Raw genomic sequence first — 8,868 nt, forward strand, 5'->3', positions numbered from 1 at the left:
GAAGAAAGAGACTGAGGAAGACTATAGAAAGTGGAGAGATCTCCCATGCTCATGGATTGGTAGAATCAACATAGTAAAAATGTCTATACTCCCAAAAGTAATCTACATGTTTAATGCAATTCCCATCAAAATCCCAATGACATTCATCAAAGAGATTAAAAAATCTGCCGTTAAATTTATACGGAAACAAAGAGGCCACGAATAGCCAAGGCAATACTTAGTAAAAAGAACAACGCTGGAGGTATCATGATACCCAACTTCAAACTATATTACAAAGCAGTAACAATAAAAACACCATGGTACTGGCACAAAAACAGACATGAAGACCAGTGGAACAGAATAGAGGACCCAGATATGAAGCCACACAACTATAACCAACTTGTCTTTGGCAAAGGCGCTAAAAATATACGATGGAGAAAAGACAGCCTCTTGCCAGCTACACATCAGACAAAGGACTGATAACCAGAATATATAGGGAACTCAAAAAACTAAATTCTCACAAAATTAATGAACCAATAAAGAAATGGGCAAGTGAACTAAACAGAACTTTCTCAAAAGAAGAAATTCAAATGGCCAAAAAACACATGAAAAAATGCTCACCATCTCTAGCAATAAAGGAAATGCAAATTAAAACCACACTAAGATTCTACCTCACCCCTGTTAGAATAGCCATCATTTGCAACACCACTAACAACAGGTGTTGGCAAGGATGCAGGGAAAAAGGAACCCTCTTACACTGTTGGTGGGAATGTAAACTAGTACAACCACTCTGAAAAAAAATTTAGAGGCTACTTAAAAATCTAAACATTGATCTACTATATGATCCAGCAATACCACTCTTAGGAATATACCCAAAAGAATGGGACACAGGTTACTCCAGAGGCACCTGTACACCCATGTTTATTGCAGCACTATTCACAATAGCCAAATTATGGAAACAGCCAAGATGCCCCACTACTGATGAATGGATTAAGAAAATGTGGTATTTATACACAATGGAATTTTATGCAGCCATGAAGAAGAACGAAATGTTATTATTCGCAGGTAAATGGATGGAACTGGAGAACATCATTCTTCGTGAGGTTAGCCTGGCCCAAAAGACCAAAAATTGTATGTTCTTCCTCATATGTGGACATTAGATCAAGGGCAAACACAACAAAGGAATTGGACTTTGATCAGATGAAAAAGCAAGAACACACAAGGAAGGTATGAGGATAAGTAAGACACCCAAAACACTAGCTAGCATTTGTTGCCCTCAACGCAGAGAAACTAAAGCAGATACTTTAAAGCAACTGAGGCCAATAGGAGAAGGGGACCAGGAACTAGAGAAAAGGTTAGTTCGAGAAGAATTAACTTAGAAGGTAACACACATGTACAGGAAAACAATGCAAGTCAACTCCCTGTATAGCTATTCTTATCTCAACTAGCAAAAACCCTTGGTCCTTCCTATTATTGCTTAAACTCTCTCTTCAACAAAATTAGAGATAAGGGCAGAATAGTTTCTGCCTGGTAGCGAGGGGTAAGGGGGATAAGGGAGGGAGCAGTGGGGGGGGAGGGGCCAGGGGAAGGAGGAAGAAATGACCCAAACAATGTATGCACATATGAATAAAATAAAAATTAAAAAAAAGAAACAAAGTGAAGAACCCAATACTGGCTTAAAAAAAAGAAAGGAAGAAGCAAATAAGCCCTAAATTTCTGCCTATGTACTAAGACTGAATGTCATTTTACATTTTATTTCTTGTGGAAGTCAAGGCAGAAAGGAAAATAGCTTTATGATTAGGATTATTTGATTTTTCTAGTACACATTACATTTCTTTGAATAGAAACACATTTTCCTGGTACCAATTCTAAAGTGTTTATCCTTTTTTATTGTATGACATAGGTGAAAGGTACCTTTAATTGCTCTTTCTTTTAAAGTATAGAAACAATCTTGATATGGCTGTTTCTTGAAGCTGCATTTGAACAATGCTTAAGGGGGATTAGAGTTGAGCACATGTCATGAAAGAGTAGACCAAGTAATTGACACCCTATTCCTTAGTTCTCAGAAGGAACTACCTGACACAAGCTTAGGACTTGCACACCGATAGGAATCAGTGGCCATTTTTCCTACGTGCCTTTAATACTGTTCTCTGCAGAGCTTTCCCTGGGCGCTATTCACCGTCAATTTAAGAGAGCAAGAGCTTGGAGTGCAAACGTCTTATGTTGCTGATTAAAGACCTTAAAAGCAACTGAGGCCAATAGGAAAAGGGGACCAGGAACTAGAGAAAAGGTGAGATCAAAAAGAATTAACCTAGAAGGTAACACACACGCACAGGAAATTAATGTGAGTCAACTCCCTGTATAGCTATCCTATCTCAACCAGTAAACACCCTTGTTCCTTCCTATTATTGCTTATACTCTCTCTACAACAAAATTAGAAATAAGGGCAAATAGTTTCTGCTGGGTATTGAGGGGGTGGGGAGGAGAGGGAGGGGGTGGAGTGGGTGGTAAGGGATGGGGTGGGGGCAGGGGGGAGAAATGACCCAAGCCTTGTATGCACATATAAATAATAAAAGAAAAAAAAATAAAGACAATCCATGTGTTTATGTCAAAAACATGCAGTCAACACAGTTAAGATTCTATTTAAAAGGCTGGTAAGCCTACTTGTTTTAATATATGAGAAAACACTAGTTAAATAAATGTTTTGATGCTCTAATTTTGTCCCAATTTGATTACTTTAGGATTTCATCAAATAGGTGATTTTTTTAGAGAAGTTTTAAGAACAATAAACTTGGAGCAGATAAACTTGCTTTATCTCATCCTTTATTAGTGAATTCTAATGACTTTATGTAAGTCTTTATTCATTCTGAGCCATAATTTTTCATCTATAAAATAAAAAGCATGGACTAAAAAAGCTCTAAGATCTCTTGCTGTTTTAACATACTAGGTAAGCCCAGAATTGAGCAAATCTTGCTCATTATTTCCATTTTTAGTTCACAGCTATTCTGAGAGCATTAGCCAATCACCACAAGTTTAGCACCTTTTTTGAGTACAATCATTCTGCAGTCTTGCTGAGATAACTAATATCCCAAACATCCAAACAAGGCATTTCTCCACAGTTGCACTTTTAATAAATTTTAACCCAGCTCAAACTGACAATCACTAACTCTCCAGTCCCCCTACCCCACCACGGCACATTACTTCCTTCTTTATGCTTTTCTCTAACTTTTCCCTTCTCTCAGCTTTTGGATGCTGTAGCAATTATCACACTATAAAATAAACTTATTTGTCTGCCTCCTATATAAGCCTGAGCTTCTTTAAGGAAAGGACAGAGGCTTATTCAGCAGAACAACCAACTCATGAGAAAAATAGTGAAAAGAGAAGGGAAAGGGAGGGAGAGAGGAAAAAAGGGAGGAAGGGAAGGAAGGGAGGGAGGAAAAGAGGGAGGGAGAGAGGAAGGGAATGGTCGGCCGCTTTGTATCTGATGTCATAATACCATCCAGGCAGAAAAAGGCAGATTCAACAGTTGGCAGTTCTTATGGTATCAATCCTACCACTCAGCCAGAAGCCATTTAGTCTAAAAATACAATGTGTCAAGCATCTAAATGGCATAGGCTTTCTGAAAGGCTTATTTTTATCCACTCTGAATTTTACCTATGTCAGTCAGCTGGAAGAATTTTTGCAATGTTAAGAAGCTAACACAAGATTATCCAAATGTACTCAGTGAAGTGAGAGCAATGCATATTTGTTTTCACTACACTAAACATAAATACATGCAATAAATTATAAGTATATACAGTGGGATGGTGGTTTCCAGTGCTTCCTCACTAGAACAGGTGCAAACTCTTGGTCAGTGTGGCTATAAGCATAGTCTCTGTTCTGGCCTGGAAACTCAGGGCCCCGATCCTCTTCTGGGTGTGCCATGCTATTCTTGTCCCACTGCTGTCTTTGTTTCTTTGGGTCAGAGTCTGTATTGCTATTTGAAGAAAATCCTCTAGCTTTTGTTGACCACTTGAATGAGGCTGCTTTTAAATACAGTATTCATTGGTGATATACTAACACATTTTGCATCCAGAGGTAACTTTGTTCTTGTAGGTGACAAAACACTTCCTTGACCACTTAAAGTAGGTATAATATGTATGATATTTACCTAAATATCCTTCCTACCTCTGTCGATGTTTCTCTAACATGAGTGGTCTCCATTTTCATTTCAGGAGCTTCATTTTGTCCTTTTTGTTCTCTTTTCATTGATAGAAAAGTAGAACACCACCACCAAAAAAAAAAAAAAAACCACTGAACTGAAGGAAAAACTAATTGGTTAGGATATGAGCTGGAGGCAAGTTCCCCCACTGGGCAGCATTTTCAGCTCAAAACATCAGATCAGAATTTTCCTGTAAAATTACATTATGTCCACTATTGCTTAAACTCCAAAAAACAAGAGGAAAACTATCATCTTAGCACATAAAGAAACTATTCAACATTTACAACAAATACAAAGAAGGAAAAACTAAGGTACAAGTAGTGTGATATTTACCTGAATATCCCTCCTATCTCTACCTAGGTTTCCATTATACTTAGTTCAATAAAGAAGGCATCTCTGCCCTCAAACTTTTCAGCCCTGCTAGCTAAATGCAATGCCAAATATATGGCTCTGTGAAAATGGCCATGGAAGAAGCGAGCTCAGGACACATTAGCATACTGCAGAGGAGCAGAGGGAATGGTGGACCTGGTAAACACCTTTAAGCACCTGAGAGGCACAATGGAACAGCATTAGGGCAGTTCCTAGGATGGGTAATGTTGAAATGGATCCTTTTCACACATTTAATACACACTTACTGGATTTCTACTATAACACAACCATCTTCCTTAAACATAAGGCAAAGTCAAACTGAGTTCCTGCTTCTTAGGATCTCACGATCTGGTCAAGAGATATAATAACCATAGTTTAGTGTGACAAGTTCTAACAGAATAGATACAAAACTATGGAAACAGTGACTTTTCCCTTACTTCCTTTCCTATTCTCTTGAAGAAAGGAACAGGGAAAGCTGGAGAAGAAGGTGACATGTAAAGTCAGTTCTGGAAAGATAGCGAGGAGTATATCAGGAAGAGAAAAGAAAGTGGAAACAGGAGGAATCAAAGCTATAAGGCATAAAACTGAATGGAGAGTTAAGCGACGATGCATACTAGTCCAGGGTGACTACAGAGGAATCAGACTATGACAGACAAGCCTGACAGGAAAGTCCTGGGGTCAGTTATGCGAAGTCCTGCATATCCGTATCAGGCTTCAAAAATTGATCCTTATTTCATAGGCAGAGGGGAGGTAGTTAAGGGCTACAATGAGTGATGGCATAAATTGGATCTCTTTTTTTTTTTTAATATCACGTTGGAGGTCCTAGAGGTTAAGCTTGGAGGGAGTGGAGTTGGACCCCAAAAGTGCACTTAGTAGAGACAGAGTGATAAGGGATAATGAGGTCTTTCTCTGGGGTACAGTGTAGAATGTATTAGAGGGACACATGGCAGAGATATGGAGGTGCTAGTAACATTTTTTACCCAATAAAAAAAATCCAATTATACTCATCAAAATTATTTATTATGTTATGTATTTGGTATGTTCAGTACTTAGAGCAGTATAGAATATTATTGCCTCCGGTTTTTAAGGAACTCACAGTCTAGTTAGGAGTAAACTATGTGCATGAAAAATTAAATGGCATGCAATATATATTAAGTATCAAGTGGGTTTCATAGCAAATTGGAGCAATAACAATTAAGAGGAAAAGCCAGAAGATTGGCTATAGTTGTCAGGAGGTGGGAGTGAGGTTGGTCCTTACAGAAGGTAGAAGTTGGAGAGGTATAACCCTATTTCCCCATTCAAGGACACTGAGGGTGTGACTTGTGTGCATCTTTTGGATGGGGGGACACTATTCAATCCACTACAAAGTGAATGAAGGAATAAATGTCTTTATGATCTGACTCATATACCAACCCTAGAAGCTCTGATTTGTACTTCCAAAAGTAGCAAAATGAAATGCAGAAGTGAAGACTTTAGTCAGATGAACCTAGGTTCAGTCCTGGCTCTTTATTAGGTGAAAACATGGTCAGCCATTTAACCTCTGTAAGCTTTGATTTGTTCATTTGTAAAATAGAGACTATATCATAAGACTGCTAAGAGAATTAAAGACATTGCCAGGCACACCACAGTCTCTAACTATCATTATTTGGAGAAAAAAGTTGGAAGATAATACAATTGGGAATGACTCACGTTAAAGTCGTGGTTGCATGAGTGAACTGGATCTCTTTTAAAAGGACAGAAATTGGCATCAAGAAGAATACTGGGTATCCTGTCAGTGATGGAGGTCAACAATGAGGAATCCAAGGGAAGATCATCTTCAGACAGCTAGCTAGTGGGGCACTTGGCCTCAAGAAAATCCATTATCAGGTATCTCAGTACCTAAGTGACTGAGATTGCAAAATCAAGGCAGGGATTGTAGTATTAGAAACTGGAATAACAGGCAGATTTCAGATACATTTAATAATTTTCATTGCTTTGTCAGGCATTGGGGATAAAAGGATGAGACAAAGACCTTTAATACAATGCAATCTGAAGCATTACACAGGTTAGAAACAGAGTTAAGGACCAGAGCACCTAAAACAGCCCATGAGAGTCTCAGAAGGCTTTGAAGAGAATATAAAATTTGGATGGATTCTTGAGGATAAATAAAAAGCACATCTGCCAATGAAAAAGAGAAAGACTTTCCAAGCAGAGGAAAAAGAAAGCAAAGCATAGGAATTAAGAACTACCTTACTGGATTTGAAAACAGGAACCTAGGGTTAGTCAAAAGCCCAGTTAAATGAATTGATAAATGAGACCAGAACCAGACTACTAACACAGAGACACTGCTACCGCCCAGGGGCTTGGGTTATTATTTATAATCTTCTTGCCTAAAATGCATGTTTGTCCCAGAGACCAATACAGGAGCAAGCCTTGAGATGTGAGTCAGAGGGTTCCAGAATTTGACAAAGAATATATGCAGATTGATGACCAGATGGGCTTTCTCTGTTGTACAGAACATCAGCTTTATGCTGTGCCTATCCTTGAATTATTCCATTTGATAAAGCAACAGTTTTGACATAAGCCACTCCATTTTTCAATATAAAGAGAATGGAATGACTCTACATCTTGTTTATACAAGTAAACTACAGTCTGCCAGCAACCATGATGTGCACACTGATTACTTTTGTCAATAAACAAGTATATCTGTAAATATATCAAATCATATCAGAAACACTAGACACATGAACTTATTATCACCACAAATGTAACCTACTCGTCTGGGACTATAAAAGAGGGGCACACCAAAGCTGAGATGTGGGAGGCACACTGACCTGTTACCCAGTCACCTGTCATGAGCCTCATCCAGGAAAACTGCCAAGTGAAGGACCTCTGCCTCTGTCCCTGGCCTCCAGCCTAGGTGCAGTTTCTCCTGCCATGACACACAGTCCACTTCGAACTGATACCCATGACACCTGGGGCTGCATTTGACAAGTCTGTACCTTGAGTTCTGTTCTGTGCCTTGAGATTTGCACTTGCAGTTCTTAAAACTCATCTGGTTCCCTACAGAGACTTTTCTTTGCATCATATCAGCCCTCTGCCTCTGCCTTCAGTATAACTCCTCTAAACTACAGCCTCTTTCACCCTTTCATATTGGCAGAGCACCTGTCTAGCAAGCTCAAGGCCCTGAATTCAACCCCCAGTACCACACACACACACACACACACACACAGCCTTTTATTCATTCTGTAACCTATTGTGTGAATCGTAATGTGTAATCTGAGAGTTAATATTAGTGATTGCGATTGGAATATAGAACTTGTAGTGCCAGTGGCTTATGGCTATCAAGTGAACTCAGTAGTACTTAGCAAATTAAAGCCAATAAAATTGATGTAGTTTGTGGATTTATTCACTAAATTTTGACATGGTAGAAAAACACAAGCATGTCAGTCTACATTTATGATATAGCTTGCTCACAACATGACCTTAACCAAAATCAGGGAAGAGAATGGAAAAAGGTTAGGAGGCATTTATGTGACAGATTATCTAATTTAAACTTCACAATAAGCCTTTAATGTAAAGTTGGCAGAGCAGTGAGATAACCAGTCCAGTTATCAAAAAGCAAAACTGACAGAGTACCTGGAGAAAGGAATTTTCCTGCTGAGCTAGGTAGCTTGGGGCCTGATGGTGCTTTCTTGAAGTCCTTCACTGCATGAGGAAGAAACAACTCTTCAACCTTGGTTGTTCCTCTCTTCACTAAATTTTCTTTCATCTGAAAGAATTATTGGATTTTATTAAGGACAGAAAACAACAAATGTGTACTCAAGTCAGTTGTACCTGGTGTGCAGTAAATGTCTGTTAAATTAGGTCCTAAGGATATACGTGCTCAACACGATTTCCCACCCTGTATGGACAATCCCCTACCATAGAAGCCCCAGATTTCCTAGGCCCTTCACAGTTAAGAAGCAGCTCTAAAGCCACTTGGTGTCCTCTCTGGGGGGCTGTTTTCAAGATTTTAGCGGCCTATTCAACAGCTGTTAACTTCTGCCCGCGTTACACCGCCCCTTGCCTGCCCAGGAGTACCCTGGGTGTAGCCCCTTCGCACCGTAGCCAGGGAGGTCCTGGCCTGTGAGGCAAGGAGGGCGTCGCAGCTCGGGATGGCATTAGCCCTCCATGATGGGGTGGTGAAAGCGGAGAGGGGTGTCCTGTACTTTCAGGTGCCCTTTCTGGGGGTGATGACCGGGGGGCTCGTGGAATCGCTGACTACCCTTGGCGGCTGCGCAGTTTACGGTCCCGCGCGCCAGCAACCCCCGCGGGGCTCTGAACTCCTCCCCCAGGGC

General features: G+C 39.9%; 1 protein-coding gene across 1 annotated transcript in view; it reads right to left on the reverse strand.

The window, feature by feature from the left end:
• Spata18 (spermatogenesis associated 18) overlaps window positions 1–8,848 on the reverse strand; it is a 64,917-nt gene extending 56,069 nt beyond the window's left edge. Inside the window, exons 1-2 of the mRNA XM_074042268.1 lie at window positions 8,634–8,848; window positions 8,168–8,300 (exon numbers count right to left, since the gene is read on the reverse strand). The gene's annotated coding sequence lies outside the window, so the exon portion shown is untranslated. The remainder of the gene's footprint in view (window positions 1–8,167; window positions 8,301–8,633) is intronic.
• Window positions 8,849–8,868: the final 20 nt, after the last annotated feature.

This window comes from Castor canadensis, chromosome 9 (assembly GCF_047511655.1).
Source record: "Castor canadensis chromosome 9, mCasCan1.hap1v2, whole genome shotgun sequence".
NCBI classification, from domain to species: domain Eukaryota; kingdom Metazoa; phylum Chordata; class Mammalia; order Rodentia; family Castoridae; genus Castor; species Castor canadensis.